A 24,850-nucleotide genomic window follows, 5' to 3' on the forward strand; every position below is an offset into this window, starting at 1 on the left:
TCCAACTGCCTCAGGAACACACTTCTAGGGAGTGTGGGTCTGCCAGGCAGGGCGGCCCGAGGGAGGAACGTGGATTGCAGGCCAAAGCCACTGTGCTGAGCCTTCCCCCTGCACGTCCTAGCCGAAGGCTCTGCGTACCAGGCCCAAACTGGAATGAGCCTGCAGCCTGGCCTGCAGTCCCAGGCTTGCCCTGGGCACTGCTAGGTCCGGACCCATCCCAGGCTCAGCCAGGCCTCCCGAGGGCCTGTGCTGGCCTTGGCCACTGCCAGCCAGCAGGACCTCGACGCAGCACAGTTCATTCGAGAAGGCCCCAGGGTGGTGCCTGTGTGTCTCTTGCACTGCTGGGAAGCTGCAGGTCCAGAGGCTGTGTGTGCACGTGAGCACTGGGGCCTGAGCACCAAACAGTCATGAGCCCACTTTCAAGTGGGACTCCTGCCGCCTCTTAGCTGCCTGCCACACCCCCTTGCTGCCTGTGCTGTCATCACTGCTGGCTGGCCTCTGTGTTCACAGGCCAGTGTAGGCCAAGGAAACAACGTGCTTGCTCTCCCCTAGCTAGGAGCTCCTCCTGCAGCCTTCTGGCCCAGGGGACACATGCCCCTGGCCCAGCAGCCTGCAAGGAAGCTCCAGCTTAGCCCTCCAGAAAGGCCTGCAGCACTTGGCAGGGAGCCATCTGCTATGGACAGCTATCCCACTGCAAAGCCTTGGAGGAGTTCATGGATGCTCGGGCCTGCAGTGTTTTCCATCAGAGAACACTGGGTGCCCAAAGCCTCGCCTGTGGCTTCTGAGCACCCTCCAACCCACATGCCCTTGGCACCCACTCTGTTGCCACAGGGAAGTCGTAAGCAGGACTCTGGAGCTTGGGGAGCCAGAGTGCCTCCTGCTTGGAAACTTCCTCAGGAACTCATTTGGAGTGAGGCTTCTCCTGCCACGCTTGCTGGCCAGCAGATGGTGCCATCGCTCCACCAAAAAACTCTCTGCTTTGCCTTCAGCCTGGAATCGCCTAGCTGAGCTCTCTCTGCCTCAAGGCAAAACTCGAGTGTGCATCCAGCCTACAGAAAGCAGAGTGCCTTTTCCTGAGCACTGCTATGTGGTGGCAGTTCCCTGAAGGCCTCCTGGGCCTTCTCTCCCCTAACACAGTCGTGCCATTCAGCCCACCCGGGGAGCCAAGGTCACCCTTGGCAGGGCTCAGGGTGTGGCCTGGGAATGGTTCCACGGCTGGGAAAGGGCAGATGCTGAAGCTGGGTGCCCACTTGGGAATGGGGCCTGATGGGCAGAGCCGGCATTCCCTGGGTGGGAGGCAGGAGTCTAGGGCTTCCAAGCTGCATGCAGATCCCCTCCCTGGCTGCCCTGCTTGCTTCTGGGCTGACAAGCCTCTCTCACCACACGTGCGTCTCATCGAATGGAGCAGGCTGAGTGCCATTGTGGGCAAGGACCTCATCCCACAACCTCGTTTCCTCCAAGGGGAGTGCAAATGGACCCAGAGCCTCCAGAGGAGCTGCAGTCTCTCCAGCCACAAAGGCCTGCAGCCGAGTCCATGACAGCCTGCTGCATGGAGGGCTTCGATGGGCGAGTGCCATGCTTCCCTGGCGGGGGCTCTTTCTCACACTGCTTTCCATGGGGAAACACTGTGTGTGCCAAGGGTCTCCTGTGTGCAGAAAATCTCTGCCCAGCGCCAGAGGTGCAGGGAATCCTCTTTGGACACACAGCCATGTTCTGGGCAGGCCTCCCATGTTGGGAGAGCCTCCACCTCCCCAACTGTCCAACTGCCTCAGGAACACACTTCTAGGGAGTGTGGGTCTGCCAGGCAGGGCGGCCCGAGGGAGGAACGTGGATTGCAGGCCAAAGCCACTGTGCTGAGCCTTCCCCCTGCACGTCCTAGCCGAAGGCTCTGCGTACCAGGCCCAAACTGGAATGAGCCTGCAGCCTGGCCTGCAGTCCCAGGCTTGCCCTGGGCACTGCTAGGTCCGGACCCATCCCAGGCTCAGCCAGGCCTCCCGAGGGCCTGTGCTGGCCTTGGCCACTGCCAGCCAGCAGGACCTCGACGCAGCACAGTTCATTCGAGAAGGCCCCAGGGTGGTGCCTGTGTGTCTCTTGCACTGCTGGGAAGCTGCAGGTCCAGAGGCTGTGTGTGCACGTGAGCACTGGGGCCTGAGCACCAAACAGTCATGAGCCCACTTTCAAGTGGGACTCCTGCCGCCTCTTAGCTGCCTGCCACACCCCCTTGCTGCCTGTGCTGTCATCACTGCTGGCTGGCCTCTGTGTTCACAGGCCAGTGTAGGCCAAGGAAACAACGTGCTTGCTCTCCCCTAGCTAGGAGCTCCTCCTGCAGCCTTCTGGCCCAGGGGACACATGCCCCTGGCCCAGCAGCCTGCAAGGAAGCTCCAGCTTAGCCCTCCAGAAAGGCCTGCAGCACTTGGCAGGGAGCCATCTGCTATGGACAGCTATCCCACTGCAAAGCCTTGGAGGAGTTCATGGATGCTCGGGCCTGCAGTGTTTTCCATCAGAGAACACTGGGTGCCCAAAGCCTCGCCTGTGGCTTCTGAGCACCCTCCAACCCACATGCCCTTGGCACCCACTCTGTTGCCACAGGGAAGTCGTAAGCAGGACTCTGGAGCTTGGGGAGCCAGAGTGCCTCCTGCTTGGAAACTTCCTCAGGAACTCATTTGGAGTGAGGCTTCTCCTGCCACGCTTGCTGGCCAGCAGATGGTGCCATCGCTCCACCAAAAAACTCTCTGCTTTGCCTTCAGCCTGGAATCGCCTAGCTGAGCTCTCTCTGCCTCAAGCCAAAACTCGAGTGTGCATCCAGCCTACAGAAAGCAGAGTGCCTTTTCCTGAGCACTGCTATGTGGTGGCAGTTCCCTGAAGGCCTCCTGGGCCTTCTCTCCCCTAACACAGTCGTGCCATTCAGCCCACCCGGGGAGCCAAGGTCACCCTTGGCAGGGCTCAGGGTGTGGCCTGGGAATGGTTCCACGGCTGGGAAAGGGCAGATGCTGAAGCTGGGTGCCCACTTGGGAATGGGGCCTGATGGGCAGAGCCGGCATTCCCTGGGTGGGAGGCAGGAGTCTAGGGCTTCCAAGCTGCATGCAGATCCCCTCCCTGGCTGCCCTGCTTGCTTCTGGGCTGACAAGCCTCTCTCACCACACGTGCGTCTCATCGAATGGAGCAGGCTGAGTGCCATTGTGGGCAAGGACCTCATCCCACAACCTCGTTTCCTCCAAGGGGAGTGCAAATGGACCCAGAGCCTCCAGAGGAGCTGCAGTCTCTCCAGCCACAAAGGCCTGCAGCCGAGTCCATGACAGCCTGCTGCATGGAGGGCTTCGATGGGCGAGTGCCATGCTTCCCTGGCGGGGGCTCTTTCTCACACTGCTTTCCATGGGGAAACACTGTGTGTGCCAAGGGTCTCCTGTGTGCAGAAAATCTCTGCCCAGCGCCAGAGGTGCAGGGAATCCTCTTTGGACACACAGCCATGTTCTGGGCAGGCCTCCCATGTTGGGAGAGCCTCCACCTCCCCAACTGTCCAACTGCCTCAGGAACACACTTCTAGGGAGTGTGGGTCTGCCAGGCAGGGCGGCCCGAGGGAGGAACGTGGATTGCAGGCCAAAGCCACTGTGCTGAGCCTTCCCCCTGCACGTCCTAGCCGAAGGCTCTGCGTACCAGGCCCAAACTGGAATGAGCCTGCAGCCTGGCCTGCAGTCCCAGGCTTGCCCTGGGCACTGCTAGGTCCGGACCCATCCCAGGCTCAGCCAGGCCTCCCGAGGGCCTGTGCTGGCCTTGGCCACTGCCAGCCAGCAGGACCTCGACGCAGCACAGTTCATTCGAGAAGGCCCCAGGGTGGTGCCTGTGTGTCTCTTGCACTGCTGGGAAGCTGCAGGTCCAGAGGCTGTGTGTGCACGTGAGCACTGGGGCCTGAGCACCAAACAGTCATGAGCCCACTTTCAAGTGGGACTCCTGCCGCCTCTTCGCTGCCTGCCACACCCCCTTGCTGCCTGTGCTGTCATCACTGCTGGCTGGCCTCTGTGTTCACAGGCCAGTGTAGGCCAAGGAAACAACGTGCTTGCTCTCCCCTAGCTAGGAGCTCCTCCTGCAGCCTTCTGGCCCAGGGGACACATGCCCCTGGCCCAGCAGCCTGCAAGGAAGCTCCAGCTTAGCCCTCCAGAAAGGCCTGCAGCACTTGGCAGGGAGCCATCTGCTATGGACAGCTATCCCACTGCAAAGCCTTGGAGGAGTTCATGGATGCTCGGGCCTGCAGTGTTTTCCATCAGAGAACACTGGGTGCCCAAAGCCTCGCCTGTGGCTTCTGAGCACCCTCCAACCCACATGCCCTTGGCACCCACTCTGTTGCCACAGGGAAGTCGTAAGCAGGACTCTGGAGCTTGGGGAGCCAGAGTGCCTCCTGCTTGGAAACTTCCTCAGGAACTCATTTGGAGTGAGGCTTCTCCTGCCACGCTTGCTGGCCAGCAGATGGTGCCATCGCTCCACCAAAAAACTCTCTGCTTTGCCTTCAGCCTGGAATCGCCTAGCTGAGCTCTCTCTGCCTCAAGCCAAAACTCGAGTGTGCATCCAGCCTACAGAAAGCAGAGTGCCTTTTCCTGAGCACTGCTATGTGGTGGCAGTTCCCTGAAGGCCTCCTGGGCCTTCTCTCCCCTAACACAGTCGTGCCATTCAGCCCACCCGGGGAGCCAAGGTCACCCTTGGCAGGGCTCAGGGTGTGGCCTGGGAATGGTTCCATGGCTGGGAAAGGGCAGATGCTGAAGCTGGGTGCCCACTTGGGAATGGGGCCTGATGGGCAGAGCCGGCATTCCCTGGGTGGGAGGCAGGAGTCTAGGGCTTCCAAGCTGCATGCAGATCCCCTCCCTGGCTGCCCTGCTTGCTTCTGGGCTGACAAGCCTCTCTCACCACACGTGCGTCTCATCGAATGGAGCAGGCTGAGTGCCATTGTGGGCAAGGACCTCATCCCACAACCTCGTTTCCTCCAAGGGGAGTGCAAATGGACCCAGAGCCTCCAGAGGAGCTGCAGTCTCTCCAGCCACAAAGGCCTGCAGCCGAGTCCATGACAGCCTGCTGCATGGAGGGCTTCGATGGGCGAGTGCCATGCTTCCCTGGCGGGGGCTCTTTCTCACACTGCTTTCCATGGGGAAACACTGTGTGTGCCAAGGGTCTCCTGTGTGCAGAAAATCTCTGCCCAGCGCCAGAGGTGCAGGGAATCCTCTTTGGACACACAGCCATGTTCTGGGCAGGCCTCCCATGTTGGGAGAGCCTCCACCTCCCCAACTGTCCAACTGCCTCAGGAACACACTTCTAGGGAGTGTGGGTCTGCCAGGCAGGGCGGCCCGAGGGAGGAACGTGGATTGCAGGCCAAAGCCACTGTGCTGAGCCTTCCCCCTGCACGTCCTAGCCGAAGGCTCTGCGTACCAGGCCCAAACTGGAATGAGCCTGCAGCCTGGCCTGCAGTCCCAGGCTTGCCCTGGGCACTGCTAGGTCCGGACCCATCCCAGGCTCAGCCAGGCCTCCCGAGGGCCTGTGCTGGCCTTGGCCACTGCCAGCCAGCAGGACCTCGACGCAGCACAGTTCATTCGAGAAGGCCCCAGGGTGGTGCCTGTGTGTCTCTTGCACTGCTGGGAAGCTGCAGGTCCAGAGGCTGTGTGTGCACGTGAGCACTGGGGCCTGAGCACCAAACAGTCATGAGCCCACTTTCAAGTGGGACTCCTGCCGCCTCTTAGCTGCCTGCCACACCCCCTTGCTGCCTGTGCTGTCATCACTGCTGGCTGGCCTCTGTGTTCACAGGCCAGTGTAGGCCAAGGAAACAACGTGCTTGCTCTCCCCTAGCTAGGAGCTCCTCCTGCAGCCTTCTGGCCCAGGGGACACATGCCCCTGGCCCAGCAGCCTGCAAGAAAGCTCCAGCTTAGCCCTCCAGAAAGGCCTGCAGCACTTGGCAGGGAGCCATCTGCTATGGACAGCTATCCCACTGCAAAGCCTTGGAGGAGTTCATGGATGCTCGGGCCTGCAGTGTTTTCCATCAGAGAACACTGGGTGCCCAAAGCCTCGCCTGTGGCTTCTGAGCACCCTCCAACCCACATGCCCTTGGCACCCACTCTGTTGCCACAGGGAAGTCGTAAGCAGGACTCTGGAGCTTGGGGAGCCAGAGTGCCTCCTGCTTGGAAACTTCCTCAGGAACTCATTTGGAGTGAGGCTTCTCCTGCCACGCTTGCTGGCCAGCAGATGGTGCCATCGCTCCACCAAAAAACTCTCTGCTTTGCCTTCAGCCTGGAATCGCCTAGCTGAGCTCTCTCTGCCTCAAGCCAAAACTCGAGTGTGCATCCAGCCTACAGAAAGCAGAGTGCCTTTTCCTGAGCACTGCTATGTGGTGGCAGTTCCCTGAAGGCCTCCTGGGCCTTCTCTCCCCTAACACAGTCGTGCCATTCAGCCCACCCGGGGAGCCAAGGTCACCCTTGGCAGGGCTCAGGGTGTGGCCTGGGAATGGTTCCATGGCTGGGAAAGGGCAGATGCTGAAGCTGGGTGCCCACTTGGGAATGGGGCCTGATGGGCAGAGCCGGCATTCCCTGGGTGGGAGGCAGGAGTCTAGGGCTTCCAAGCTGCATGCAGATCCCCTCCCTGGCTGCCCTGCTTGCTTCTGGGCTGACAAGCCTCTCTCACCACACGTGCGTCTCATCGAATGGAGCAGGCTGAGTGCCATTGTGGGCAAGGACCTCATCCCACAACCTCGTTTCCTCCAAGGGGAGTGCAAATGGACCCAGAGCCTCCAGAGGAGCTGCAGTCTCTCCAGCCACAAAGGCCTGCAGCCGAGTCCATGACAGCCTGCTGCATGGAGGGCTTCGATGGGCGAGTGCCATGCTTCCCTGGCGGGGGCTCTTTCTCACACTGCTTTCCATGGGGAAACACTGTGTGTGCCAAGGGTCTCCTGTGTGCAGAAAATCTCTGCCCAGCGCCAGAGGTGCAGGGAATCCTCTTTGGACACACAGCCATGTTCTGGGCAGGCCTCCCATGTTGGGAGAGCCTCCACCTCCCCAACTGTCCAACTGCCTCAGGAACACACTTCTAGGGAGTGTGGGTCTGCCAGGCAGGGCGGCCCGAGGGAGGAACGTGGATTGCAGGCCAAAGCCACTGTGCTGAGCCTTCCCCCTGCACGTCCTAGCCGAAGGCTCTGCGTACCAGGCCCAAACTGGAATGAGCCTGCAGCCTGGCCTGCAGTCCCAGGCTTGCCCTGGGCACTGCTAGGTCCGGACCCATCCCAGGCTCAGCCAGGCCTCCCGAGGGCCTGTGCTGGCCTTGGCCACTGCCAGCCAGCAGGACCTCGACGCAGCACAGTTCATTCGAGAAGGCCCCAGGGTGGTGCCTGTGTGTCTCTTGCACTGCTGGGAAGCTGCAGGTCCAGAGGCTGTGTGTGCACGTGAGCACTGGGGCCTGAGCACCAAACAGTCATGAGCCCACTTTCAAGTGGGACTCCTGCCGCCTCTTAGCTGCCTGCCACACCCCCTTGCTGCCTGTGCTGTCATCACTGCTGGCTGGCCTCTGTGTTCACAGGCCAGTGTAGGCCAAGGAAACAACGTGCTTGCTCTCCCCTAGCTAGGAGCTCCTCCTGCAGCCTTCTGGCCCAGGGGACACATGCCCCTGGCCCAGCAGCCTGCAAGGAAGCTCCAGCTTAGCCCTCCAGAAAGGCCTGCAGCACTTGGCAGGGAGCCATCTGCTATGGACAGCTATCCCACTGCAAAGCCTTGGAGGAGTTCATGGATGCTCGGGCCTGCAGTGTTTTCCATCAGAGAACACTGGGTGCCCAAAGCCTCGCCTGTGGCTTCTGAGCACCCTCCAACCCACATGCCCTTGGCACCCACTCTGTTGCCACAGGGAAGTCGTAAGCAGGACTCTGGAGCTTGGGGAGCCAGAGTGCCTCCTGCTTGGAAACTTCCTCAGGAACTCATTTGGAGTGAGGCTTCTCCTGCCACGCTTGCTGGCCAGCAGATGGTGCCATCGCTCCACCAAAAAACTCTCTGCTTTGCCTTCAGCCTGGAATCGCCTAGCTGAGCTCTCTCTGCCTCAAGCCAAAACTCGAGTGTGCATCCAGCCTACAGAAAGCAGAGTGCCTTTTCCTGAGCACTGCTATGTGGTGGCAGTTCCCTGAAGGCCTCCTGGGCCTTCTCTCCCCTAACACAGTCGTGCCATTCAGCCCACCCGGGGAGCCAAGGTCACCCTTGGCAGGGCTCAGGGTGTGGCCTGGGAATGGTTCCATGGCTGGGAAAGGGCAGATGCTGAAGCTGGGTGCCCACTTGGGAATGGGGCCTGATGGGCAGAGCCGGCATTCCCTGGGTGGGAGGCAGGAGTCTAGGGCTTCCAAGCTGCATGCAGATCCCCTCCCTGGCTGCCCTGCTTGCTTCTGGGCTGACAAGCCTCTCTCACCACACGTGCGTCTCATCGAATGGAGCAGGCTGAGTGCCATTGTGGGCAAGGACCTCATCCCACAACCTCGTTTCCTCCAAGGGGAGTGCAAATGGACCCAGAGCCTCCAGAGGAGCTGCAGTCTCTCCAGCCACAAAGGCCTGCAGCCGAGTCCATGACAGCCTGCTGCATGGAGGGCTTCGATGGGCGAGTGCCATGCTTCCCTGGCGGGGGCTCTTTCTCACACTGCTTTCCATGGGGAAACACTGTGTGTGCCAAGGGTCTCCTGTGTGCAGAAAATCTCTGCCCAGCGCCAGAGGTGCAGGGAATCCTCTTTGGACACACAGCCATGTTCTGGGCAGGCCTCCCATGTTGGGAGAGCCTCCACCTCCCCAACTGTCCAACTGCCTCAGGAACACACTTCTAGGGAGTGTGGGTCTGCCAGGCAGGGCGGCCCGAGGGAGGAACGTGGATTGCAGGCCAAAGCCACTGTGCTGAGCCTTCCCCCTGCACGTCCTAGCCGAAGGCTCTGCGTACCAGGCCCAAACTGGAATGAGCCTGCAGCCTGGCCTGCAGTCCCAGGCTTGCCCTGGGCACTGCTAGGTCCGGACCCATCCCAGGCTCAGCCAGGCCTCCCGAGGGCCTGTGCTGGCCTTGGCCACTGCCAGCCAGCAGGACCTCGACGCAGCACAGTTCATTCGAGAAGGCCCCAGGGTGGTGCCTGTGTGTCTCTTGCACTGCTGGGAAGCTGCAGGTCCAGAGGCTGTGTGTGCACGTGAGCACTGGGGCCTGAGCACCAAACAGTCATGAGCCCACTTTCAAGTGGGACTCCTGCCGCCTCTTAGCTGCCTGCCACACCCCCTTGCTGCCTGTGCTGTCATCACTGCTGGCTGGCCTCTGTGTTCACAGGCCAGTGTAGGCCAAGGAAACAACGTGCTTGCTCTCCCCTAGCTAGGAGCTCCTCCTGCAGCCTTCTGGCCCAGGGGACACATGCCCCTGGCCCAGCAGCCTGCAAGGAAGCTCCAGCTTAGCCCTCCAGAAAGGCCTGCAGCACTTGGCAGGGAGCCATCTGCTATGGACAGCTATCCCACTGCAAAGCCTTGGAGGAGTTCATGGATGCTCGGGCCTGCAGTGTTTTCCATCAGAGAACACTGGGTGCCCAAAGCCTCGCCTGTGGCTTCTGAGCACCCTCCAACCCACATGCCCTTGGCACCCACTCTGTTGCCACAGGGAAGTCGTAAGCAGGACTCTGGAGCTTGGGGAGCCAGAGTGCCTCCTGCTTGGAAACTTCCTCAGGAACTCATTTGGAGTGAGGCTTCTCCTGCCACGCTTGCTGGCCAGCAGATGGTGCCATCGCTCCACCAAAAAACTCTCTGCTTTGCCTTCAGCCTGGAATCGCCTAGCTGAGCTCTCTCTGCCTCAAGCCAAAACTCGAGTGTGCATCCAGCCTACAGAAAGCAGAGTGCCTTTTCCTGAGCACTGCTATGTGGTGGCAGTTCCCTGAAGGCCTCCTGGGCCTTCTCTCCCCTAACACAGTCGTGCCATTCAGCCCACCCGGGGAGCCAAGGTCACCCTTGGCAGGGCTCAGGGTGTGGCCTGGGAATGGTTCCATGGCTGGGAAAGGGCAGATGCTGAAGCTGGGTGCCCACTTGGGAATGGGGCCTGATGGGCAGAGCCGGCATTCCCTGGGTGGGAGGCAGGAGTCTAGGGCTTCCAAGCTGCATGCAGATCCCCTCCCTGGCTGCCCTGCTTGCTTCTGGGCTGACAAGCCTCTCTCACCACACGTGCGTCTCATCGAATGGAGCAGGCTGAGTGCCATTGTGGGCAAGGACCTCATCCCACAACCTCGTTTCCTCCAAGGGGAGTGCAAATGGACCCAGAGCCTCCAGAGGAGCTGCAGTCTCTCCAGCCACAAAGGCCTGCAGCCGAGTCCATGACAGCCTGCTGCATGGAGGGCTTCGATGGGCGAGTGCCATGCTTCCCTGGCGGGGGCTCTTTCTCACACTGCTTTCCATGGGGAAACACTGTGTGTGCCAAGGGTCTCCTGTGTGCAGAAAATCTCTGCCCAGCGCCAGAGGTGCAGGGAATCCTCTTTGGACACACAGCCATGTTCTGGGCAGGCCTCCCATGTTGGGAGAGCCTCCACCTCCCCAACTGTCCAACTGCCTCAGGAACACACTTCTAGGGAGTGTGGGTCTGCCAGGCAGGGCGGCCCGAGGGAGGAACGTGGATTGCAGGCCAAAGCCACTGTGCTGAGCCTTCCCCCTGCACGTCCTAGCCGAAGGCTCTGCGTACCAGGCCCAAACTGGAATGAGCCTGCAGCCTGGCCTGCAGTCCCAGGCTTGCCCTGGGCACTGCTAGGTCCGGACCCATCCCAGGCTCAGCCAGGCCTCCCGAGGGCCTGTGCTGGCCTTGGCCACTGCCAGCCAGCAGGACCTCGACGCAGCACAGTTCATTCGAGAAGGCCCCAGGGTGGTGCCTGTGTGTCTCTTGCACTGCTGGGAAGCTGCAGGTCCAGAGGCTGTGTGTGCACGTGAGCACTGGGGCCTGAGCACCAAACAGTCATGAGCCCACTTTCAAGTGGGACTCCTGCCGCCTCTTAGCTGCCTGCCACACCCCCTTGCTGCCTGTGCTGTCATCACTGCTGGCTGGCCTCTGTGTTCACAGGCCAGTGTAGGCCAAGGAAACAACGTGCTTGCTCTCCCCTAGCTAGGAGCTCCTCCTGCAGCCTTCTGGCCCAGGGGACACATGCCCCTGGCCCAGCAGCCTGCAAGGAAGCTCCAGCTTAGCCCTCCAGAAAGGCCTGCAGCACTTGGCAGGGAGCCATCTGCTATGGACAGCTATCCCACTGCAAAGCCTTGGAGGAGTTCATGGATGCTCGGGCCTGCAGTGTTTTCCATCAGAGAACACTGGGTGCCCAAAGCCTCGCCTGTGGCTTCTGAGCACCCTCCAACCCACATGCCCTTGGCACCCACTCTGTTGCCACAGGGAAGTCGTAAGCAGGACTCTGGAGCTTGGGGAGCCAGAGTGCCTCCTGCTTGGAAACTTCCTCAGGAACTCATTTGGAGTGAGGCTTCTCCTGCCACGCTTGCTGGCCAGCAGATGGTGCCATCGCTCCACCAAAAAACTCTCTGCTTTGCCTTCAGCCTGGAATCGCCTAGCTGAGCTCTCTCTGCCTCAAGCCAAAACTCGAGTGTGCATCCAGCCTACAGAAAGCAGAGTGCCTTTTCCTGAGCACTGCTATGTGGTGGCAGTTCCCTGAAGGCCTCCTGGGCCTTCTCTCCCCTAACACAGTCGTGCCATTCAGCCCACCCGGGGAGCCAAGGTCACCCTTGGCAGGGCTCAGGGTGTGGCCTGGGAATGGTTCCACGGCTGGGAAAGGGCAGATGCTGAAGCTGGGTGCCCACTTGGGAATGGGGCCTGATGGGCAGAGCCGGCATTCCCTGGGTGGGAGGCAGGAGTCTAGGGCTTCCAAGCTGCATGCAGATCCCCTCCCTGGCTGCCCTGCTTGCTTCTGGGCTGACAAGCCTCTCTCACCACACGTGCGTCTCATCGAATGGAGCAGGCTGAGTGCCATTGTGGGCAAGGACCTCATCCCACAACCTCGTTTCCTCCAAGGGGAGTGCAAATGGACCCAGAGCCTCCAGAGGAGCTGCAGTCTCTCCAGCCACAAAGGCCTGCAGCCGAGTCCATGACAGCCTGCTGCATGGAGGGCTTCGATGGGCGAGTGCCATGCTTCCCTGGCGGGGGCTCTTTCTCACACTGCTTTCCATGGGGAAACACTGTGTGTGCCAAGGGTCTCCTGTGTGCAGAAAATCTCTGCCCAGCGCCAGAGGTGCAGGGAATCCTCTTTGGACACACAGCCATGTTCTGGGCAGGCCTCCCATGTTGGGAGAGCCTCCACCTCCCCAACTGTCCAACTGCCTCAGGAACACACTTCTAGGGAGTGTGGGTCTGCCAGGCAGGGCGGCCCGAGGGAGGAACGTGGATTGCAGGCCAAAGCCACTGTGCTGAGCCTTCCCCCTGCACGTCCTAGCCGAAGGCTCTGCGTACCAGGCCCAAACTGGAATGAGCCTGCAGCCTGGCCTGCAGTCCCAGGCTTGCCCTGGGCACTGCTAGGTCCGGACCCATCCCAGGCTCAGCCAGGCCTCCCGAGGGCCTGTGCTGGCCTTGGCCACTGCCAGCCAGCAGGACCTCGACGCAGCACAGTTCATTCGAGAAGGCCCCAGGGTGGTGCCTGTGTGTCTCTTGCACTGCTGGGAAGCTGCAGGTCCAGAGGCTGTGTGTGCACGTGAGCACTGGGGCCTGAGCACCAAACAGTCATGAGCCCACTTTCAAGTGGGACTCCTGCCGCCTCTTAGCTGCCTGCCACACCCCCTTGCTGCCTGTGCTGTCATCACTGCTGGCTGGCCTCTGTGTTCACAGGCCAGTGTAGGCCAAGGAAACAACGTGCTTGCTCTCCCCTAGCTAGGAGCTCCTCCTGCAGCCTTCTGGCCCAGGGGACACATGCCCCTGGCCCAGCAGCCTGCAAGGAAGCTCCAGCTTAGCCCTCCAGAAAGGCCTGCAGCACTTGGCAGGGAGCCATCTGCTATGGACAGCTATCCCACTGCAAAGCCTTGGAGGAGTTCATGGATGCTCGGGCCTGCAGTGTTTTCCATCAGAGAACACTGGGTGCCCAAAGCCTCGCCTGTGGCTTCTGAGCACCCTCCAACCCACATGCCCTTGGCACCCACTCTGTTGCCACAGGGAAGTCGTAAGCAGGACTCTGGAGCTTGGGGAGCCAGAGTGCCTCCTGCTTGGAAACTTCCTCAGGAACTCATTTGGAGTGAGGCTTCTCCTGCCACGCTTGCTGGCCAGCAGATGGTGCCATCGCTCCACCAAAAAACTCTCTGCTTTGCCTTCAGCCTGGAATCGCCTAGCTGAGCTCTCTCTGCCTCAAGCCAAAACTCGAGTGTGCATCCAGCCTACAGAAAGCAGAGTGCCTTTTCCTGAGCACTGCTATGTGGTGGCAGTTCCCTGAAGGCCTCCTGGGCCTTCTCTCCCCTAACACAGTCGTGCCATTCAGCCCACCCGGGGAGCCAAGGTCACCCTTGGCAGGGCTCAGGGTGTGGCCTGGGAATGGTTCCACGGCTGGGAAAGGGCAGATGCTGAAGCTGGGTGCCCACTTGGGAATGGGGCCTGATGGGCAGAGCCGGCATTCCCTGGGTGGGAGGCAGGAGTCTAGGGCTTCCAAGCTGCATGCAGATCCCCTCCCTGGCTGCCCTGCTTGCTTCTGGGCTGACAAGCCTCTCTCACCACACGTGCGTCTCATCGAATGGAGCAGGCTGAGTGCCATTGTGGGCAAGGACCTCATCCCACAACCTCGTTTCCTCCAAGGGGAGTGCAAATGGACCCAGAGCCTCCAGAGGAGCTGCAGTCTCTCCAGCCACAAAGGCCTGCAGCCGAGTCCATGACAGCCTGCTGCATGGAGGGCTTCGATGGGCGAGTGCCATGCTTCCCTGGCGGGGGCTCTTTCTCACACTGCTTTCCATGGGGAAACACTGTGTGTGCCAAGGGTCTCCTGTGTGCAGAAAATCTCTGCCCAGCGCCAGAGGTGCAGGGAATCCTCTTTGGACACACAGCCATGTTCTGGGCAGGCCTCCCATGTTGGGAGAGCCTCCACCTCCCCAACTGTCCAACTGCCTCAGGAACACACTTCTAGGGAGTGTGGGTCTGCCAGGCAGGGCGGCCCGAGGGAGGAACGTGGATTGCAGGCCAAAGCCACTGTGCTGAGCCTTCCCCCTGCACGTCCTAGCCGAAGGCTCTGCGTACCAGGCCCAAACTGGAATGAGCCTGCAGCCTGGCCTGCAGTCCCAGGCTTGCCCTGGGCACTGCTAGGTCCGGACCCATCCCAGGCTCAGCCAGGCCTCCCGAGGGCCTGTGCTGGCCTTGGCCACTGCCAGCCAGCAGGACCTCGACGCAGCACAGTTCATTCGAGAAGGCCCCAGGGTGGTGCCTGTGTGTCTCTTGCACTGCTGGGAAGCTGCAGGTCCAGAGGCTGTGTGTGCACGTGAGCACTGGGGCCTGAGCACCAAACAGTCATGAGCCCACTTTCAAGTGGGACTCCTGCCGCCTCTTAGCTGCCTGCCACACCCCCTTGCTGCCTGTGCTGTCATCACTGCTGGCTGGCCTCTGTGTTCACAGGCCAGTGTAGGCCAAGGAAACAACGTGCTTGCTCTCCCCTAGCTAGGAGCTCCTCCTGCAGCCTTCTGGCCCAGGGGACACATGCCCCTGGCCCAGCAGCCTGCAAGGAAGCTCCAGCTTAGCCCTCCAGAAAGGCCTGCAGCACTTGGCAGGGAGCCATCTGCTATGGACAGCTATCCCACTGCAAAGCCTTGGAGGAGTTCATGGATGCTCGGGCCTGCAGTGTTTTCCATCAGAGAACACTGGGTGCCCAAAGCCTCGCCTGTGGCTTCTGAGCACCCTCCAACCCACATGCCCTTGGCACCCACTCTGTTGCCACAGGGAAGTCGTAAGCAGGACTCTGGAGCTTGGGGAGCCAGAGTGCCTCCTGCTTGGAAACTTCCTCAGGAACTCATTTGGAGTGAGGCTTCTCCTGCCACGCTTGCTGGCCAGCAGATGGTGCCATCGCTCCACCAAAAAACTCTCTGCTTTGCCTTCAGCCTGGAATCGCCTAGCTGAGCTCTCTCTGCCTCAAGCCAAAACTCGAGTGTGCATCCAGCCTACAGAAAGCAGAGTGCCTTTTCCTGAGCACTGCTATGTGGTGGCAGTTCCCTGAAGGCCTCCTGGGCCTTCTCTCCCCTAACACAGTCGTGCCATTCAGCCCACCCGGGGAGCCAAGGTCACCCTTGGCAGGGCTCAGGGTGTGGCCTGGGAATGGTTCCATGGCTGGGAAAGGGCAGATGCTGAAGCTGGGTGCCCACTTGGGAATGGGGCCTGATGGGCAGAGCCGGCATTCCCTGGGTGGGAGGCAGGAGTCTAGGGCTTCCAAGCTGCATGCAGATCCCCTCCCTGGCTGCCCTGCTTGCTTCTGGGCTGACAAGCCTCTCTCACCACACGTGCGTCTCATCGAATGGAGCAGGCTGAGTGCCATTGTGGGCAAGGACCTCATCCCACAACCTCGTTTCCTCCAAGGGGAGTGCAAATGGACCCAGAGCCTCCAGAGGAGCTGCAGTCTCTCCAGCCACAAAGGCCTGCAGCCGAGTCCATGACAGCCTGCTGCATGGAGGGCTTCGATGGGCGAGTGCCATGCTTCCCTGGCGGGGGCTCTTTCTCACACTGCTTTCCATGGGGAAACACTGTGTGTGCCAAGGGTCTCCTGTGTGCAGAAAATCTCTGCCCAGCGCCAGAGGTGCAGGGAATCCTCTTTGGACACACAGCCATGTTCTGGGCAGGCCTCCCATGTTGGGAGAGCCTCCACCTCCCCAACTGTCCAACTGCCTCAGGAACACACTTCTAGGGAGTGTGGGTCTGCCAGGCAGGGCGGCCCGAGGGAGGAACGTGGATTGCAGGCCAAAGCCACTGTGCTGAGCCTTCCCCCTGCACGTCCTAGCCGAAGGCTCTGCGTACCAGGCCCAAACTGGAATGAGCCTGCAGCCTGGCCTGCAGTCCCAGGCTTGCCCTGGGCACTGCTAGGTCCGGACCCATCCCAGGCTCAGCCAGGCCTCCCGAGGGCCTGTGCTGGCCTTGGCCACTGCCAGCCAGCAGGACCTCGACGCAGCACAGTTCATTCGAGAAGGCCCCAGGGTGGTGCCTGTGTGTCTCTTGCACTGCTGGGAAGCTGCAGGTCCAGAGGCTGTGTGTGCACGTGAGCACTGGGGCCTGAGCACCAAACAGTCATGAGCCCACTTTCAAGTGGGACTCCTGCCGCCTCTTAGCTGCCTGCCACACCCCCTTGCTGCCTGTGCTGTCATCACTGCTGGCTGGCCTCTGTGTTCACAGGCCAGTGTAGGCCAAGGAAACAACGTGCTTGCTCTCCCCTAGCTAGGAGCTCCTCCTGCAGCCTTCTGGCCCAGGGGACACATGCCCCTGGCCCAGCAGCCTGCAAGGAAGCTCCAGCTTAGCCCTCCAGAAAGGCCTGCAGCACTTGGCAGGGAGCCATCTGCTATGGACAGCTATCCCACTGCAAAGCCTTGGAGGAGTTCATGGATGCTCGGGCCTGCAGTGTTTTCCATCAGAGAACACTGGGTGCCCAAAGCCTCGCCTGTGGCTTCTGAGCACCCTCCAACCCACATGCCCTTGGCACCCACTCTGTTGCCACAGGGAAGTCGTAAGCAGGACTCTGGAGCTTGGGGAGCCAGAGTGCCTCCTGCTTGGAAACTTCCTCAGGAACTCATTTGGAGTGAGGCTTCTCCTGCCACGCTTGCTGGCCAGCAGATGGTGCCATCGCTCCACCAAAAAACTCTCTGCTTTGCCTTCAGCCTGGAATCGCCTAGCTGAGCTCTCTCTGCCTCAAGCCAAAACTCGAGTGTGCATCCAGCCTACAGAAAGCAGAGTGCCTTTTCCTGAGCACTGCTATGTGGTGGCAGTTCCCTGAAGGCCTCCTGGGCCTTCTCTCCCCTAACACAGTCGTGCCATTCAGCCCACCCGGGGAGCCAAGGTCACCCTTGGCAGGGCTCAGGGTGTGGCCTGGGAATGGTTCCATGGCTGGGAAAGGGCAGATGCTGAAGCTGGGTGCCCACTTGGGAATGGGGCCTGATGGGCAGAGCCGGCATTCCCTGGGTGGGAGGCAGGAGTCTAGGGCTTCCAAGCTGCATGCAGATCCCCTCCCTGGCTGCCCTGCTTGCTTCTGGGCTGACAAGCCTCTCTCACCACACGTGCGTCTCATCGAATGGAGCAGGCTGAGTGCCATTGTGGGCAAGGACCTCATCCCACAACCTCGTTTCCTCCAAGGGGAGTGCAAATGGACCCAGAGCCTCCAGAGGAGCTGCAGTCTCTCCAGCCACAAAGGCCTGCAGCCGAGTCCATGACAGCCTGCTGCATGGAGGGCTTCGATGGGCGAGTGCCATGCTTCCCTGGCGGGGGCTCTTTCTCACACTGCTTTCCATGGGGAAACACTGTGTGTGCCAAGGGTCTCCTGTGTGCAGAAAATCTCTGCCCAGCGCCAGAGGTGCAGGGAATCCTCTTTGGACACACAGCCATGTTCTGGGCAGGCCTCCCATGTTGGGAGAGCCTCCACCTCCCCAACTGTCCAACTGCCTCAGGAACACACTTCTAGGGAGTGTGGGTCTGCCAGGCAGGGCGGCCCGAGGGAGGAACGTGGATTGCAGGCCAAAGCCACTGTGCTGAGCCTTCCCCCTGCACGTCCTAGCCGAAGGCTCTGCGTACCAGGCCCAAACTGGAATGAGCCTGCAGCCTGGCCTGCAGTCCCAGGCTTGCCCTGGGCACTGCTAGGTCCGGACCCATCCCAGGCTCAGCCAGGCCTCCCGAGGGCCTGTGCTGGCCTTGGCCACTGCCAGCCAGCAGGACCTCGACGCAGCACAGTTCATTCGAGAAGGCCCCAGGGTGGTGCCTGTGTGTCTCTTGCACTGCTGGGAAGCTGCAGGTCCAGAGGCTGTGTGTGCACGTGAGCACTGGGGCCTGAGCACCAAACAGTCATGAGCCCACTTTCAAGTGGGACTCCTGCCGCCTCTTAGCTGCCTGCCACACCCCCTTGCTGCCTGTGCTGTCATCACTGCTGGCTGGCCTCTGTGTTCACAGGCCAGTGTAGGCCAAGGAAACAACGTGCTTGCTCTCCCCTAGCTAGGAGCTCCTCCTGCAGCCTTCTGGCCCAGGGGACACATGCCCCTGGCCCAGCAGCCTGCAAGGAAGCTCCAGCTTAGCCCTCCAGAAAGGCCTGCAGCACTTGGCAGGGAGCCATCTGCTATGGACAGCTATCCCACTGCAAAGCCTTGGAGGAGTTCATGGATGCTCGGGCCTGCAGTGTTTTCCATCAGAGAACACTGGGTGCCCAAAGCCTCGCCTGTGGCTTCTGAGCACCCTCCAACCCACATGCCCTTGGCACCCACTCTGTTGCCACAGGGAAGTCGTAAGCAGGACTCTGGAGCTTGGGGAGCCAGAGTGCCTCCTGCTTGGAAACTTCCTCAGGAACTCATTTGGAGTGAGGCTTCTCCTGCCACGCTTGCTGGCCAGCAGATGGTGCCATCGCTCCACCAAAAAACTCTCTGCTTTGCCTTCAGCCTGGAATCGCCTAGCTGAGCTCTCTCTGCCTCAAGCCAAAACTCGAGTGTGCATCCAGCCTACAGAAAGCAGAGTGCCTTTTCCTGAGCACTGCTATGTGGTGGCAGTTCCCTGAAGGCCTCCTGGGCCTTCTCTCCCCTAACACAGTCGTGCCATTCAGCCCACCCGGGGAGCCAAGGTCACCCTTGGCAGGGCTCAGGGTGTGGCCTGGGAATGGTTCCACGGCTGGGAAAGGGCAGATGCTGAAGCTGGGTGCCCACTTGGGAATGGGGCCTGATGGGCAGAGCCGGCATTCCCTGGGTGGGAGGCAGGAGTCTAGGGCTTCCAAGCTGCATGCAGATCCCCTCCCTGGCTGCCCTGCTTGCTTCTGGGCTGACAAGCCTCTCTCACCACACGTGCGTCTCATCGAATGGAGCAGGCTGAGTGCCATTGTGGGCAAGGACCTCATCCCACAACCTCGTTTCCTCCAAGGGGAGTGCAAATGGACCCAGAGCCTCCAGAGGAGCTGCAGTCTCTCCAGCCACAAAGGCCTGCAGCCGAGTCCATGACAGCCTGCTGCATGGAGGGCTTCGATGGGCGAGTGCCATGCTTCCCTGGCGGGGGCTCTTTCTCACACTGCTTTCCATGGGGAAACACTGTGTGTGCCAAGGGTCTCCTGTGTGCAGAAAATCTCTGCCCAGCGCCAGAGGTGCAGGGAATCCTCTTTGGACACACAGCCATGTTCTGGGCAGGCCTCCCATGTTGGGAGAGCCTCCACCTCCCCAACTGTCCAACTGCCTCAGGAACACACTTCTAGGGAGTGTGGGTCTGCCAGGCAGGGCGGCCCGAGGGAGGAACGTGGATTGCAGGCCAAAGCCACTGTGCTGAGCCTTCCCCCTGCACGTCCTAGCCGAAGGCTCTGCGTACCAGGCCCAAACTGGAATGAGCCTGCAGCCTGGCCTGCAGTCCCAGGCTTGCCCTGGGCACTGCTAGGTCCGGACCCATCCCAGGCTCAGCCAGGCCTCCCGAGGGCCTGTGCTGGCCTTGGCCACTGCCAGCCAGCAGGACCTCGACGCAGCACAGTTCATTCGAGAAGGCCCCAGGGTGGTGCCTGTGTGTCTCTTGCACTGCTGGGAAGCTGCAGGTCCAGAGGCTGTGTGTGCACGTGAGCACTGGGGCCTGAGCACCAAACAGTCATGAGCCCACTTTCAAGTGGGACTCCTGCCGCCTCTTAGCTGCCTGCCACACCCCCTTGCTGCCTGTGCTGTCATCACTGCTGGCTGGCCTCTGTGTTCACAGGCCAGTGTAGGCCAAGGAAACAACGTGCTTGCTCTCCCCTAGCTAGGAGCTCCTCCTGCAGCCTTCTGGCCCAGGGGACACATGCCCCTGGCCCAGCAGCCTGCAAGGAAGCTCCAGCTTAGCCCTCCAGAAAGGCCTGCAGCACTTGGCAGGGAGCCATCTGCTATGGACAGCTATCCCACTGCAAAGCCTTGGAGGAGTTCATGGATGCTCGGGCCTGCAGTGTTTTCCATCAGAGAACACTGGGTGCCCAAAGCCTCGCCTGTGGCTTCTGAGCACCCTCCAACCCACATGCCCTTGGCACCCACTCTGTTGCCACAGGGAAGTCGTAAGCAGGACTCTGGAGCTTGGGGAGCCAGAGTGCCTCCTGCTTGGAAACTTCCTCAGGAACTCATTTGGAGTGAGGCTTCTCCTGCCACGCTTGCTGGCCAGCAGATGGTGCCATCGCTCCACCAAAAAACTCTCTGCTTTGCCTTCAGCCTGGAATCGCCTAGCTGAGCTCTCTCTGCCTCAAGCCAAAACTCGAGTGTGCATCCAGCCTACAGAAAGCAGAGTGCCTTTTCCTGAGCACTGCTATGTGGTGGCAGTTCCCTGAAGGCCTCCTGGGCCTTCTCTCCCCTAACACAGTCGTGCCATTCAGCCCACCCGGGGAGCCAAGGTCACCCTTGGCAGGGCTCAGGGTGTGGCCTGGGAATGGTTCCATGGCTGGGAAAGGGCAGATGCTGAAGCTGGGTGCCCACTTGGGAATGGGGCCTGATGGGCAGAGCCGGCATTCCCTGGGTGGGAGGCAGGAGTCTAGGGCTTCCAAGCTGCATGCAGATCCCCTCCCTGGCTGCCCTGCTTGCTTCTGGGCTGACAAGCCTCTCTCACCACACGTGCGTCTCATCGAATGGAGCAGGCTGAGTGCCATTGTGGGCAAGGACCTCATCCCACAACCTCGTTTCCTCCAAGGGGAGTGCAAATGGACCCAGAGCCTCCAGAGGAGCTGCAGTCTCTCCAGCCACAAAGGCCTGCAGCCGAGTCCATGACAGCCTGCTGCATGGAGGGCTTCGATGGGCGAGTGCCATGCTTCCCTGGCGGGGGCTCTTTCTCACACTGCTTTCCATGGGGAAACACTGTGTGTGCCAAGGGTCTCCTGTGTGCAGAAAATCTCTGCCCAGCGCCAGAGGTGCAGGGAATCCTCTTTGGACACACAGCCATGTTCTGGGCAGGCCTCCCATGTTGGGAGAGCCTCCACCTCCCCAACTGTCCAACTGCCTCAGGAACACACTTCTAGGGAGTGTGGGTCTGCCAGGCAGGGCGGCCCGAGGGAGGAACGTGGATTGCAGGCCAAAGCCACTGTGCTGAGCCTTCCCCCTGCACGTCCTAGCCGAAGGCTCTGCGTACCAGGCCCAAACTGGAATGAGCCTGCAGCCTGGCCTGCAGTCCCAGGCTTGCCCTGGGCACTGCTAGGTCCGGACCCATCCCAGGCTCAGCCAGGCCTCCCGAGGGCCTGTGCTGGCCTTGGCCACTGCCAGCCAGCAGGACCTCGACGGAGCACAGTTCATTCGAGAAGGCCCCAGGGTGGTGCCTGTGTGTCTCTTGCACTGCTGGGAAGCTGCAGGTCCAGAGGCGGTGTGTGCACGTGAGCACTGGGGCCTGAGCACCAAACAGTCATGAGCCCACTTTCAAGTGGGACTCCTGCCGCCTCTTCGCTGCCTGCCACACCCCCTTGCTGCCTGTGCTGTCATCACTGCTGGCTGGCCTCTGTGTTCACAGGCCAGTGTAGGCCAAGGAAACAACGTGCTTGCTCTCCCCTAGCTAGGAGCTCCTCCTGCAGCCTTCTGGCCCAGGGGACACATGCCCCTGGCCCAGCAGCCTGCAAGGAAGCTCCAGCTTAGCCCTCCAGAAAGGCCTGCAGCACTTGGCAGGGAGCCATCTGCTATGGACAGCTATCCCACTGCAAAGCCTTGGAGGAGTTCATGGATGCTCGGGCCTGCAGTGTTTTCCATCAGAGAACACTGGGTGCCCAAAGCCTCGCCTGTGGCTTCTGAGCACCCTCCAACCCACATGCCCTTGGCACCCACTCTGTTGCCACAGGGAAGTCGTAAGCAGGACTCTGGAGCTTGGGGAGCCAGAGTGCCTCCTGCTTGGAAACTTCCTCAGGAACTCATTTGGAGTGAGGCTTCTCCTGCCACGCTTGCTGGCCAGCAGATGGTGCCATCGCTCCACCAAAAAACTCTCTGCTTTGCCTTCAGCCTGGAATCGCCTAGCTGAGCTCTCTCTGCCTCAAGCCAAAACTCGAGTGTGCATCCAGCCTACAGAAAGCAGAGTGCCTTTTCCTGAGCACTGCTATGTGGTGGCAGTTCCCTGAAGGCCTCCTGGGCCTTCTCTCCCCTAACAGAGTCGTGCCATTCAGCCCACCCGGGGAGCCAAGGTCACCCTTGGCAGGGCTCAGGGTGTGGCCTGGGAATGGTTCCATGGCTGGGAAAGGGCAGATGCTGAAGCTGGGTGCCCACTTGGGAATGGGGCCTGATGGGCAGAGCCGGCATTCCCTGGGTGGGAGGCAGGAGTCTAGGGCTTCCAAGCTGCATGCAGATCCCCTCCATGGCTGCCCTGCTTGCTTCTGGGCTGACAAGCCTCTCTCACCACACGTGCGTCTCATCGAGTGGAGCAGGCTGAGTGCCATTGTGGGCAAGGACCTCATCCCACAACCTCGTTTCCTCCAAGGGGAGTGCAAATGGACCCAGAGCCTCCAGAGGAGCTGCAGTCTCTCCAGCCACAAAGGCCTGCAGCCGAGTCCATGACAGCCTGCTGCATGGAGGGCTTCGATGGGCGAGTGCCATGCTTCCCTGGCGGGGGCTCTTTCTCACACTGCTTTCCATGGGGAAACACTGTGTGTGCCAAGGGTCTCCTGTGTGCAGAAAATCTCTGCCCAGCGCCAGAGGTGCAGGGAATCCTCTTTGGACACACAGCCATGTTCTGGGCAGGCCTCCCATGTTGGGAGAGCCTCCACCTCCCCAACTGTCCAACTGCCTCAGGAACACACTTCTAGGGAGTGTGGGTCTGCCAGGCAGGGCGGCCCGAGGGAGGAACGTGGATTGCAGGCCAAAGCCACTGTGCTGAGCCTTCCCCCTGCACGTCCTAGCCGAAGGCTCTGCGTACCAGGCCCAAACTGGAATGAGCCTGCAGCCTGGCCTGCAGTCCCAGGCTTGCCCTGGGCACTGCTAGGTCCGGACCCATCCCAGGCTCAGCCAGGCCTCCCGAGGGCCTGTGCTGGCCTTGGCCACTGCCAGCCAGCAGGACCTCGACGGAGCACAGTTCATTCGAGAAGGCCCCAGGGTGGTGCCTGTGTGTCTCTTGCACTGCTGGGAAGCTGCAGGTCCAGAGGCGGTGTGTGCACGTGAGCACTGGGGCCTGAGCACCAAACAGTCATGAGCCCACTTTCAAGTGGGACTCCTGCCACCTCTTAGCTGCCTGCCACACCCCCTTGCTGCCTGTGCTGTCATCACTGCTGGCTGGCCTCTGTGTTCACAGGCCAGTGTAGGCCAAGGAAACAACGTGCTTGCTCTCCCCTAGCTAGGAGCTCCTCCTGCAGCCTTCTGGCCCAGGGGACACATGCCCCTGGCCCAGCAGCCTGCAAGGAAGCTCCAGCTTAGCCCTCCAGAAAGGCCTGCAGCACTTGGCAGGGAGCCATCTGCTATGGACAGCTATCCCACTGCAAAGCCTTGGAGGAGTTCATGGATGCTCGGGCCTGCAGTGTTTTCCATCAGAGAACACTGGGTGCCCAAAGCCTCGCCTGTGGCTTCTGAGCACCCTCCAACCCACATGCCCTTGGCACCCACTCTGTTGCCACAGGGAAGTCGTAAGCAGGACTCTGGAGCTTGGGGAGCCAGAGTGCCTCCTGCTTGGAAACTTCCTCAGGAACTCATTTGGAGTGAGGCTTCTCCTGCCACGCTTGCTGGCCAGCAGATGGTGCCATCGCTCCACCAAAAAACTCTCTGCTTTGCCTTCAGCCTGGAATCGCCTAGCTGAGCTCTCTCTGCCTCAAGCCAAAACTCGAGTGTGCATCCAGCCTACAGAAAGCAGAGTGCCTTTTCCTGAGCACTGCTATGTGGTGGCAGTTCCCTGAAGGCCTCCTGGGCCTTCTCTCCCCTAACACAGTCGTGCCATTCAGCCCACCCGGGGAGCCAAGGTCACCCTTGGCAGGGCTCAGGGTGTGGCCTGGGAATGGTTCCATGGCTGGGAAAGGGCAGATGCTGAAGCTGGGTGCCCACTTGGGAATGGGGCCTGATGGGCAGAGCCGGCATTCCCTGGGTGGGAGGCAGGAGTCTAGGGCTTCCAAGCTGCATGCAGATCCCCTCCATGGCTGCCCTGCTTGCTTCTGGGCTGACAAGCCTCTCTCACCACACGTGCGTCTCATCGAGTGGAGCAGGCTGAGTGCCATTGTGGGCAAGGACCTCATCCCACAACCTCGTTTCCTCCAAGGGGAGTGCAAATGGACCCAGAGCCTCCAGAGGAGCTGCAGTCTCTCCAGCCACAAAGGCCTGCAGCCGAGTCCATGACAGCCTGCTGCATGGAGGGCTTCGATGGGCGAGTGCCATGCTTCCCTGGCGGGGGCTCTTTCTCACACTGCTTTCCATGGGGAAACACTGTGTGTGCCAAGGGTCTCCTGTGTGCAGAAAATCTCTGCCCAGCGCCAGAGGTGCAGGGAATCCTCTTTGGACACACAGCCATGTTCTGGGCAGGCCTCCCATGTTGGGAGAGCCTCCACCTCCCCAACTGTCCAACTGCCTCAGGAACACACTTCTAGGGAGTGTGGGTCTGCCAGGCAGGGCGGCCCGAGGGAGGAACGTGGATTGCAGGCCAAAGCCACTGTGCTGAGCCTTCCCCCTGCACGTCCTAGCCGAAGGCTCTGCGTACCAGGCCCAAACTGGAATGAGCCTGCAGCCTGGCCTGCAGTCCCAGGCTTGCCCTGGGCACTGCTAGGTCCGGACCCATCCCAGGCTCAGCCAGGCCTCCC

Source organism: Hippopotamus amphibius, chromosome 1, assembly GCF_030028045.1.
Source record: "Hippopotamus amphibius kiboko isolate mHipAmp2 chromosome 1, mHipAmp2.hap2, whole genome shotgun sequence".
Taxonomy (NCBI): Eukaryota; Metazoa; Chordata; class Mammalia; order Artiodactyla; family Hippopotamidae; genus Hippopotamus; species Hippopotamus amphibius.